Source organism: Cyprinus carpio, chromosome B13 (genome assembly GCF_018340385.1).
Source record: "Cyprinus carpio isolate SPL01 chromosome B13, ASM1834038v1, whole genome shotgun sequence".
Taxonomy (NCBI): Eukaryota; Metazoa; Chordata; class Actinopteri; order Cypriniformes; family Cyprinidae; genus Cyprinus; species Cyprinus carpio.
The window spans coordinates 31,715,916-31,728,498 of NC_056609.1; the positions used below are offsets into that span (position 1 = coordinate 31,715,916).

The following is a 12,583-nucleotide window of genomic DNA, read 5'->3' on the forward strand; positions in this document are numbered from 1 at the left end:
CAAACAATCTTATTCACAAAAACTGTTGAAGCAGCTATAGAAACAATCCTTTTTTTCACAAATGTATTATGACAAATGTTGTTTAGCAACTATTTAGGCCTAATTAAAACAAGAAACGAATAAATTAAACCTGCACGATTTAGCTAAATCACTGAAACTCTAAAGAATGGACTGATTAATAAAATGTCCTCATGATTAAACTCAAGTCATTATAATCAACAAAATACACACGATGTAAAAAAGAGATTCATTAATTGACAACTTCAGTGATTTTTAAATGGAGTCTTTTTACTTGCTTTCATATAATTTAAGTAAAGTAAAAATAAATAAATAAATAAATGAAATAAATTGCAGCCGCATTTAAATGCAGGTTTGTACAATATTCTGTAAAATGTAAGAGTGCAAGATTTGCTCGGCGCGCATGATGCTGAGTGCACGTGCAGCATTTATTCTTATTTGTCTACATTTTATCTTAATTACAAATCTTGTTTGGTTTTATTTTGGATAATTGCATGTAAAAAAAAAAAAATATTTACTTTGTAATGCATATGCAAAATGTGAATTATTATTCATATTCAAGTGTTTGTGCAAAAATTATTAATGCGCATGCATGACGGAGGCGCCCTCTCGATCACGTGATTTTTTCCCTAATAATGAAATAACTGAAAATCTGGGTGTCTCACATACATGAGAAATATATCTACAGAAAGCTTGAAATGTCTTTTAAACGAATCAGTTCAAAACGAAAGCATTATGTAATCTGTGAAGGTTTCATTTCTCTCTAAAGGCGCGTTCATGTGGAGAGAGTCAGCACTGTGAATTTCATCTTGCAGCCGACAAGAAAACATTTGTTTATTAATAAATTTTTCACAATTATTGGGCTACTTCTGCCTGTGCTTTGGGGCAAACTTAATGCATGTTCTTGAGCGCGGAATATATTAAGGCTCATTATGGATTATAGATGTAAATTTAATATAAACCTGCTATTAGTTGAATAATGACAAATGACCGACTAGTAACTAGAAAAATCTTACGTGGGGGCAGATCTATTAAATACCCTCTAGACATATCTGTTAAAGTTTTTAAAGCATTTTATACGCGTTTGTATAAATTTTTCTTTCAGAACGGTCTGTAACGGAGAGATGCATTAACAATGATTTTCCCTCTGAAACACAAAAACGAAAATTTAATAAAATAAAATAAATTTAATAAAATAAAATTGATATTTTATGTTTTGAGAATGGCCAGCCCTTCTCTGCAGATATTGTGCTTCTGGTTTGTGCATTTTAAAATCACATAAGTCTACAAAATATAATGTCTCCCAAAAATCTGGTGTTTTTTTGTCACCTATAAAACATGTTCATAGACGGATACTTTACTGATGTCTGGACTCTATTTGGGATTTAGAAAAACTTAAAGAGATGGTTTAATATAGGCCTATTGTTTATGAATAGGCTACATTCTGTGAAAATTTATATTTCATACTCTAAAAAAATATTGTATGGACGCAACAAAATAAAACAGCCGACGCTCCACTCAGGGCTCGTAGTTGTGATTGGGCTTCACCCTCCCCCGCGCGTCTGAGACACGCTGCCGAGCAGAGTATGAGCGGAGCAGTGATATTCTGACTGGAGCTAGGAGCGGATTTTTTAAAAGCAATAGTCGAGCGTTACAGGCTAGATCTCAAGGAGTTTGTCTGTTCCTTTTACTGAATATTTTCAGGTTAAAGCGTGATTTAAACAGATACAGCACATTCACGCAGTACTTCATCTGTATCTGATTTTGAATGAGCAGAAATCTGTAAGAAATGCATCGATCTGTAGATAAAATAACTGAAAATGTACTGTTATTTTCATCACCTTTTAATGCTGACAATGTTATTAGTTTGGCGTTTGGTAGGAAAAAAAGTTTGCACACAATAGCCTTAATCCCCTTTGAAACTGTCCTGTAATTTTATTTATATATTTATTTATTTTTACTTTATTTTTATAGGCTACATTATGAAAATAACATTTCAACTTTATCCACGTTGCGAGTATGGAGCAGTGTTTCTGGTATCAGTGAGCGCGGAGCGGATTAATTATTAATTGTATGATTGCATGATGGGCTAGTATTAAAAAAAAAAATTAAATAAATAAAGGTCTTTCCAGTATTAAGGTAATAACGTTACTGCTTTTAATTAATCATCTTGTCTCAGTTATAAATTTGACTGGTAAATGATAAAGAATTATATTAAAACTTGTCTTGAACAATTTCTTTGTCATTTGAATATTGATTTTAAGAAGGGAGGCAAAAAAAAAAATCGATTTAAATGGTAAAACGGATTTCTTTGTGAAAAAAATCAGGGATATCAGGCCTATCGCCCAGCCCTAATGCAACAGTTTGCATCTTTTTCTTTTATTTATTCATTTATTTATTTATTTATTTTAGTTAAGGCACTACCTCTGAAATTAAGTTATAATAACTAATAAACTTTATTGCGCTATACAGTAGTCAACATTTGAAGTGGATCAAACCTTTCTTTAAAGTTGTCCTAAAACCTGTTCTGCAAGTTTGAAACCCTCATAAGGCACTGTCCATGTGAAAGACCAAGAGATTCACACCTTTATCTCGACCCCCACAAGCTATACAGAACTACTCCCTCCAGCTGAGCTGAACTCGGTCTGTTTTTTGGCTGTGAGGAACAGTGTGTTGTCATGTTACTGGGTTGAAACATGCCTGCACTCACAGCAGCCATACTCTTTTTATTCATTATTTTCTCGCAGCCCATATTATTATTTTCACTAGACCAAAAAAATAACAAATTATCAATTTATAATGAATCATTATTTTTGCGAAAATCATTGTTATTTGTGAACGTAGGCGTTTGAGGAAGGCTTTAAAACCAAGCGGAATCCTCCGTAAGCTGCTCCCGCTTCACAGCGCGTGACTCGCGCTCACTGATCCAGCTTCACCGTCCACGGTTTGATTTTACTAAATCAGTTTGAGTGAATACAACTCATTGATCATGAGCGCAACATTTAGCAATGCACGAAAACATTCAGTCTACCTGAAGGAAGAAGTATTTCATTGAGCTAATGCTGTTAAATAGAGATTAAAAAAAATTAAAAAAAAAACCTAGTGTAGGCTATTCTTAAACTTGGATCTCATTATATTGAAGTAAAAATCCAAACACCAGAAGCAACCTACACTCTCAGTGTTCTTTCATTGAAAAGTATGCATTTTATTTATTCACAGGCTATATGGTTGAAATAGTAATATTTTAGTTGAAAAATTTAAGTACCATTGTTTAAAAAAATGCATCATAGAAACATTTCATAGACCTTAAGTTGTCATGCTTTAAAATCCCATGCCATTTGTAATTTCACTGTATTTTCACCTCCTAAATTACTACCCCAATTCTATAATGGTAAAATTTATTCAGGCCAATGGCGTTTTTTATGACATTATTTATTTTTATTTTTAGAATACTTGTATACTACATAAATGGGCGAATCAAAACAAATATAACTTTTTAACTGCAGGCAGATATAGGCTTATATTATTGTACATTACAAATATTTGGTCCCTTATTCTATCCCTTATTTTATTAAAGAATAAATAATTATTTTCTTCAAGAATAAAAATTATAAATAAATAATAAAAGAACCTCTATTAGCCCTTATTTGTAGGTTGTAGGAGATATGCGAGTGATTAATAGATTTAAAAAAAGAAAAAAGTGGGTGCTTGGTTTCAGAAAACGAATAGAGCTCGTAAAACAATGCTATGATGAAAAAGTCATGCTAACTTATTAATTCATAGAAATAATTTAAGCAATTAAAACTTGAATTTCAATACTATTAAACTGACTTTAAAATCTCAAGGAGTTTATGTTGAAACGGTAAAATGTCACAGTGCATGTTAAATAGCCTAAATTAACTTGTGTCTTATATTGTATCTGAAGACCTTGATTGCATGTTAGCATAAAACTAACAATATATTTTGATTTTTTTTTTATTTTTTATTTTTACTTTTTTTTTTTTTTAATGAACAGTTCCAGTATAAAATGTGACAGCAACCTTTATATCAAACATTTTCGTCCACAGCTGAACAATGCGAGAGGGGGATTGAGCGCACGGAGTGAATGTGATGCACAAAGTCATTTTTAGATTCAATGGAAAAATAAAGCTGGATAAAAACGTACAATAAAACACGCTAAAAAATAAATTAAGTTTGTGAGAGTTGCATCATAAAAAATAAAGAAATAATAATGGCAGGCCTAATAATGCTATAGGCTAATGTAACAACAGGATATTTTTAGTTCCCTTCACTTTACAACAAATCCTTTAAATTCAACAAATTTATCAGAACAGAACAAGAATTACAAAATATATAATTCTAATGGATAAATATAATTGCATTATATAATAATATAGGCTTATAAACACATAATTTGAAGCGATACATAAGGTAAGGTTGGGCTTATCTCTCTAATTCGGGACCAATCCAAACATGTTGCCCATTTGAAGCTAAACTCTTATTCATGAGGTAAAATAGGCTTTGGATTTCACACGTGTTTCAAAATCGATGGGAAAAAAAATCATAATGAGCAAAAATATGCCAAAGTGGACCGCTGCTCGTGCCGCATGGCTCGATGAACGACTGCTGTTTCCAATGAATCTGTGCGCGTGATCGAGGCACCAGCGCGATCAAAGTCACAATTCGCAATTATTGGTCACACAGTAAAGGCATAATTCAAAAATGCAAAGTGTTAGCAGTTTGAAAAATCAAGAATAATAACAGAGTGAATAATAATTATTTGTAAATGCTGGATTGTTCTCATTTCGCTCTGCAAATGGAACCTGAAGATATATATATATATACACTTTAACCAAGAATGAACCGAAATGAAAACATTTAGCTTTAATCCGTATATATATATATATATATATATATATATATATATATATATATATATATATTATATATATATATATATGAATATTTATGTGTGTGTGTGTATATATATAGCCTGAATGACTGTTTAATAACAATATCATTCATAATATCCATATTTAAAAATTTATGTAATGACTGTTTAATAACAATAGCATGCATAAGAGCCTTTGTGTAAAGGTCTTTCATTAAAATTTTTGATGAGTAGACTGTAGCCTAAGACTATCCTATTTTTTAATGGCTTTTAAGGATGTTATAATGTATATTATAATGTTATTGTTGTTTAACATCTTCCGTTCATTTTACAATTACATTCAGTTCGCAATCCGTCCCTTTGCGCCACCTGGCGGTAGTTTCGCGAATGATCTTTAACAGACTGACTTACACCTAACCCCTCCGCCCTCAGTATTAATTAATACTCTCATTTTGGTTGTCTACCTACTGTACTCATTTTTGCAACACAAAATTGTATCACTTTGATAAGAAAATCTTATTTTGCTGAACAATTTTGGCATTCTTCTTTGGTAATTGATCAAGCAGGCTTGTTGAAACATATCTCCAAAGAACCCTAACATGTCTTCTAAGCAAAGAGTAATTGCTGAATTTTTTAAGTTTTACAGGGGGTGTACTCATTTATGCTGAGCACTATATATTCACTATATACAATGCTTACATTTATTAAAACAATTTATGTATGGTTTTAAACAAATTATGTAAGGTTTGTGCCACTGCTGCTCTAAACTAACAGTATTGGTGATTACCAAAATCAAGTTTTAGCTTTCTGAACTGGTTAGTTCTCCAGTCTGTGTAAGCTCTTTAGTAACAGTAGTAGGCTATTTCTAATGCTAGAAGAGAATTATTGTTGTTGTCTTTGAAAGAAAGGCAGAAACAGTAGCCTTTTCAATTGCTTTATATAGTTTTTTTTTCCTTCCCAGATGCCCAATTACAGTCAAAAAATACCTAAACAATGACAGTGAAAATGCAGTCTGTTATGAAAGGCAAAAGAGGCCATTTTTGTTATATGTGAATAAATATTATTTATTTGTTTCAGTTTGTTATTTGCCCAATAAATGACAATAACATTTTTAGATTTAAACAGTTTTTTGACAGATTCCTAAAATATTTTGCTTTCTCTTTTTATTATGGCAGATAGTCTAATAAATTGTTAAGCACTGCATGTTTTCATAGCATTAAAGTGGCATGTTTGTTTGAAAGACATTGGGCAGAATTTGAAATAGTGTTTTTGTCAATAAAATAAAAAGAAAGAAAATTGGGCTTTTTTTTAAAAAAAAAATAATAATAATAATAATCAGCCAACTATTAGATTGCCAAAATAATCCTTAGTTGCAGCCCTAAATTTAACAATTTAAATAACGTATTATATTCATGCTTTTATGAGAAACAATGTTTAGTTTGGTCACTGGCTTGATTTCCACACACACAAAAACATTCAACACTTAAGACAAATAAATTGAATAATTACACATCAGAAATCACTGATTACAGATCAGACATTAGAATAAACAAGTTTACTTCTAAGTTGTGACAATGTGCTGTAAGTAGTATGTGTTGTGAGATGTATGCATCTAAAAGCTGAATAAATAATCTTTCCATTGATGTATGGTTTGTTAGGATAGGACAATATTTGGCTGAGATACAGCTATTTGGAAGATATCTGGAATCTGAGCGTGCAAAAAAGTTAAAATATTGAGAAAATCACCTTTAAAGTTATTCAACAGTTTTATAAATCAAATTAAAATGTAAAAATTAAATGTATGCATTTAGCAGATGCTTTTATCCAAAGCGACTTACAATGCATTCAAGTTAACATTTCTTACCTAACATGTGTTCCCTGAGAATCGAACCCACAACCTTGCACTGCTATCGCAATGCGATACCACTTGAGCCACAAGAACACTATTTGTGATTTATTATTTAATGATTCCAAAACGCAAAAATAAATTCTAATTAATTAAATATCCTCAGTATCATTTCAGTCACACTTCCATAAAAACTTTGAAACATGAATTTAAGACATTTTAATGATAGTTAAAGTGTTATTTTTACATAAAGGATTTGTGGATGTACCACAAATATTCATTAAAGATGAATGAAGAATAAACACCAACCTCCTTGTTCTTCTTGTTTTATTCTGCAGGTTTCTGGTTCCTCGTGTTTTATTCTCCGGGTTTCTGGTTCCTCGTGTTTTATTCTCCGGGTTTCTGGTTCCTCGTGTTTTATTCTCCGGGTTTCTGGTTCACTCGTGTTCTCTTCACTCTCTTCTTTAACAAACTCCATCTTCACAGCAGCAGATCTCAGTTCAGATTAATAACTTAGTCACGGCTGTGAGGATGAGAATATTACAGGTATTTACTGACCTGATTCAAAACGGTATTTTTCCATTTACAGAAACAACATTTCTAACCGTTTGTATTCAACCAGCATCACGACAAAACAACGGAGAGCGCGGTGAAACTGAACTTCTTCCTCTGAGGTTTAATGGTGTTTGGCAAATAAACGAGTGTTTTAGCGCCACCCGCTGGACTGGAGAGTGAAGCGGCAAGAGGAGGAAAATAATACGGGGAGATTTGTTTTCATTTTGAAACAAATAAATGCACGAATAAATGATAAATGAATTATAGACTCGCATGGTATTTGATCAACACCAGCAGCCTTCGTGAGTGAGGACTGATAGAGAAAAATGAGAAGCCAAATATTTCAGTGAAAATCAGTTCCCTGGTTAAGGGCCATATTCCATCGAATAGTTGCTATCTTCTTCCAAAACTGCTCGTTTTTTTTATTTTTATTTTTTTATTTTTTTGTAAGGGCACCTATTATACAAAAAATAAAAAATAAAAATTATAGCGCCGCTGATTGTAAAGCGTCATTGGATTAAATGTCAGTTTTGCACTGTGCTTTGAAAACGGCAGCGGATAGCTTACATTTTTGCTTTTAACTTTTTTAATAGAAATCAACAACCTACTCACAACAACAGCCTTTTTGAAAATGCACATTCATTCCTGCGCTTTAGGAACAGAAATATAGTTTCCCCGGTAACAGAACACAAATCAGCGCTACTCTGGGCTTTTGGACTATTGTTTGAAATGTACAGCACTCATGTTTATTTAATGAAATCATATTTGTCACATTAAGCCACATCGTAATTCTGGACTTTCCGTACAAGACCTCCTGAAATCAAATTAAGACTTTCTTGGACAATTTAAGACTTTTTATGCCTTTAAATTTAATATTTTATGACATGACACACAGGTATATGCCTAAAAAAATATGGCTTATTGTGGTCATTGTAGGCTAAATATTAGGTTACTTTAGTCTTTACCTGGAGTTGCTATGCGTTTGAGCGAGAGAGAAGTGCTCCGGGGCGCACACTTCAAGTCCCGACCTGGCTGCGTTTCCCAGAAGCGTAAGCCTAAATTGATCGTAGATCCAGTGGTGGCAATGGGTCTGCGAGGTACTATAGGCTCACTACCTTGATAGCACACGTACATCTCAGAGACATCTATTACATCTGCAAGACGTATTTTCTATAGGACGTTTCCTATTAGTTGTCAAATAGATGTCTATTAGATGTCTTTAAGATGTTTATGATTTAGAATGTATGTAAAACTGACATCTGAAAGAGTCTGTCAGATATTTGTAGACAGCAGATGTTTTCTGTTTTTACGATTTAACAGACATCTTGCAGACATACGTGCTAGGCTTTCACAACATGAAAAGTGAGTCTCTGTTTAAACTACTACGTATAAAACGACACATTACAAGTCATGGATGCCATGGACAGTGTTGGGCAGTAACGCACATTACTTAACTTAGCACATTAACGCTTTACTGTAAGTTGATTAATTTGACGCGTTATAATAATAAAGATTTATTGCAGACACAAGTCCATATACATACACACAACATACAGCATAAGAAAGGAAATACAAAAATACATAAAAATTCCATAATAGCCTATAGAATATACAGGCTATTACACCAGTGTCGTCTAAGCCTCGAAGTGTATCTATAACAGCTTTTCAAAGGACTGACTAGGGCTTCGATTATATGGTTCACTGAATTGTCCAGTCGACACATAAAACCAAACATCAGTTGCCTTAAGAAAGCCTCACAGGTTGGCACTCTATTAGACACAAACAAATTACTGGCACTATGCCACCTAGGGACACGGAGCAGCAACCTCATTGCATCATTGTACGCTACCTTTAACCGCTGCATACTCTTTTTCTTATAGTTAGACCACAATTGAGCAGTATATAGCGGTGTGATGTAGGTTCTAAACAAAGAGCACTTCACAGAGTTAGAACACATATAAAACTTCCTTATGAGCATATTGGCTTGAGCATAAATTTTACAACGCTGACGGTATAGGTCTTTGTCATGCGTCCAGTCATTAGATATCACATGACCTAAATATTTAACTTCCTCACACACAGCAAGAGGGCTGTCCGACAAATAAAAAGTCGGAAAAGTTGATTTATTATCCTCATTGCTTCTAACTACCATTATGTGGCTTTTCTTAGTGTTATATTTAATATCATAATCAAAGCCATATTGCGAGCAGACTTTCAGCATCTGCTGCAGCCCAACGCTGTAAGGACAGAGCAGGACAAGATCGTCTGCGTACATTAGATGATTAACAACAGTGTTGCCCACAAGACAGCCAGTTTTTAACCTATTTAACTGGTCTGACAGTTCATCCATATAAACATTGAATAAAAAATAGGAGACATAATTCCTCCTTGTCTCACTCCGTTACTGACATAAAATGGAGCAGATACAACATTGTCCCATTTGACCTGAAACGTTTGATGGGCATACCAAAACACTAGAATTCTCACTAAAAATGTAGGGGCACCTCTATCAAGCAATTTTACAAACAGTCGTTCATGATTGATTCTATCAAATGCCTTTGACGCATCAATAAAACATAAAAACATAGGCGAATTCAGGCTGTTATACCTTGACACAATCTCTTTAAGAGCATAGATACACAAATCGGTTCCATGCTTTCTTTTAAAACCAAACTGATTGTCAGCAGTAAGAACATACATTTCTAACTTTGTTAGCAGTATTCTCTCCAGAACTTTAGACAAGATACTGGCTAATGCAATTGGACGATAATTGTCAATACTGTTGAGCTTCCCAGCCTTGTCTTTAAGCACAGGTAGTAACAATAACAGACATAATAGCATTAGGCAGGACACCATGAACCAAACAACCATTAAAACACATGGAAAGCAAAGGACAGAGCTTATGGCTGGCATATTTTAGATGTTCTGCATTAATGTAGTCCATACCACAGGCTTTGTTGTTCTCCAACATATTAATGGCAACATAGATATCTGCTACCATAACCATCATATCTGCTGAGAAATCAGTATGTTCATGATTGATTCTAACTGGGTTACTTTTGACACAGTTGAATAAGTCACAGTAATGCTCTCTCCAGAGCTCAGCTATTTTTTTCTGGGCTACTAATACCTTCAATATCAGCCGGTAAAGATATTTTATTGTTATTCATAATTTTGACCTCTTGCCAAAAATCAGTAGGGTTGTTTTTCTGTAGCTTTCTGGCTAGTGAGTCTGCTCTCAAAGTATTTTCATTTTTCTTAATGAAACGTAGTGCATACTAAACTCTAGCATTTGTAATTTTTTTTCTATCTAACAATTCCCCATGTCTGGGCTTTCCTGCCTCTGACCAGAGTCTAAAGGCCTCTCTTGCCTCGGCATACTGCTCAGCCACAAACTCATTCCACCCAGGTCTAATGTTAAGCACCTTACATTTTCTTTTACAGAATGGTACACTGGAAACATTAAGACATTTCACAATACCATCATACATGGCACAGAGTTTTTCAACATGTAGCACATCCTTACAATTAATATCTGAGCACATTAGGGCTTCATAAGGCAGTGGAATATTATTTAGAAAACTTTCAGTTCGCACTGAGTATTCAGCCACCGCCTCTTTACTCCGCTTTGACCAGTCCAGTTTACTTGAAGCTGCATTCTTATTCCTGGACAGCCGGGGGAGTTTTTCAACATCTAACAAAGCAGCAATAGGTATATGATCTGAGGTGGCAAGTTCATAGCAGATCTCCACATTTATCAGTGAGGCAAGAGCATCAGCTGTGGTAACAATATGGTCTAACCAAGATGTTGTGTTCCACGCATCACTAACATAGGTAAAACTTGAGTCAGGCAACAAAGCAGTGCTCGATAGAATTAAGTAAGACTCATTACAAAACTGCTGTAAGTGTGTTGCAAATAAAGATTTTCTATCTGACATATCGGCATTAAAATCACCCATAACATAGACACAAGATTAACTATTTTTCTCTATGAATGTCTGAATAATAGCTAACCTGTTCAAAAATTCATCCTCATGCTCATATGATTCATACGGTGTATAAACATTTAAGACAATAAATTTCTTTTCATTAAAATTACACCCTAGCCCTATGGCCCAGTCAACATTTAAGCGCACCACATTCACTACTGAGTCATATTTGATGTTCCACAATATTGCTACACCACCAGCTATCCTACCTCGAACCAGCTTTGTACCGAGGTCAGTAGTGGACTCTCCAGCCCCATGAAAGTTTAGGTGTACAGTGTTCAGCTTATCCAGATCTTGTTTCCCCAGCCACGTTTCTTGCAAGCACAGAATGTCACACTCATCCAGCAATGTATCCACAACCAGACGTTTTGATATATCAGAAGCAGTATGACCTACTCACAACCCGCAGGTATTATATGAGACAACATGCATTTTACAATGTTTTGTCATTTCCAGCCAAGCAGCTGGCCTTCATCCAGCCCTCACCCACAACTACAGCAGGCACACTAGCATCATTAACGTGCAACAGCCCCTCATCTCGAGAGCGAGGGGCATCTTCTGGCCCGGACAGACCTCCGTCTGCTCCCCTAGGGCGACGAGGCTCATAGAAGCGTAGGACAAAAGTCCCAGCGGGCCAAAGCTGCGGATCGTATAGCTCAGCCACATCATTACATTCAGCGGAAATACAAAAGGAGCTAGATCTGCTCTGTGTCGCCTCTATTTTTCTGCATGACACTTCCCGATTCAGCTTCATCTTTAAGTAGTCACTAAGGGTATCGCATCAACACTAAGATCAAACTTTGTTCAAAAATACCTTTACCATCTTTGTTTTAACAGCCAGTATATTACTAACCACACCAGTCCCAATTATGCCAGTTTTCTTTCTCCCATACCTTGCTGGAGTTTTTACAGTGCGAGGTGTGGGGCTTCGATGTGCAGGGTTCTCAGATAACTGCTTCAGCCGTACCTGCTTCAGCCGGCGCCCATCCTTAACCACCCTGCTCCATGGGGGAGTCTGCGTTCGTCCCAGGGCTGGATCCACAGACTGAGCCGGTCTTCCCGCCATTGGCCTCTCCAACACAGCCGAGGGAAGACCTGACTCGCTGGGCGCAAGACCCAGTTGTGTCTCCACGGCAGTGAAGCAGATAGCATCCGGGTCACAGTGCCCCTCCACAGCTGTCAGCCGGGCGTCAAGTTTCTCAGAAACGTCGCCGCAACATTTCACAGGCAGCTACTTGAGTTCCCATAGTTCTTTTTAGGTGGTCAATGTCAGTATTAATTTGC

At 35.2% G+C, this 12,583-nt stretch overlaps 1 protein-coding gene across 1 annotated transcript in view; it reads right to left on the reverse strand.

Annotated features, from left to right (window-relative positions):
• LOC122139499 (zinc finger protein 184-like) overlaps positions 1-7,119 on the reverse strand; it is a 43,804-nt gene extending 36,685 nt beyond the window's left edge. Inside the window, exon 1 of the mRNA XM_042737663.1 lies at positions 7,065-7,119. The gene's annotated coding sequence lies outside the window, so the exon portion shown is untranslated. The remainder of the gene's footprint in view (positions 1-7,064) is intronic.
• Between the last annotated feature and the right edge of the window lie 5,464 nt (positions 7,120-12,583).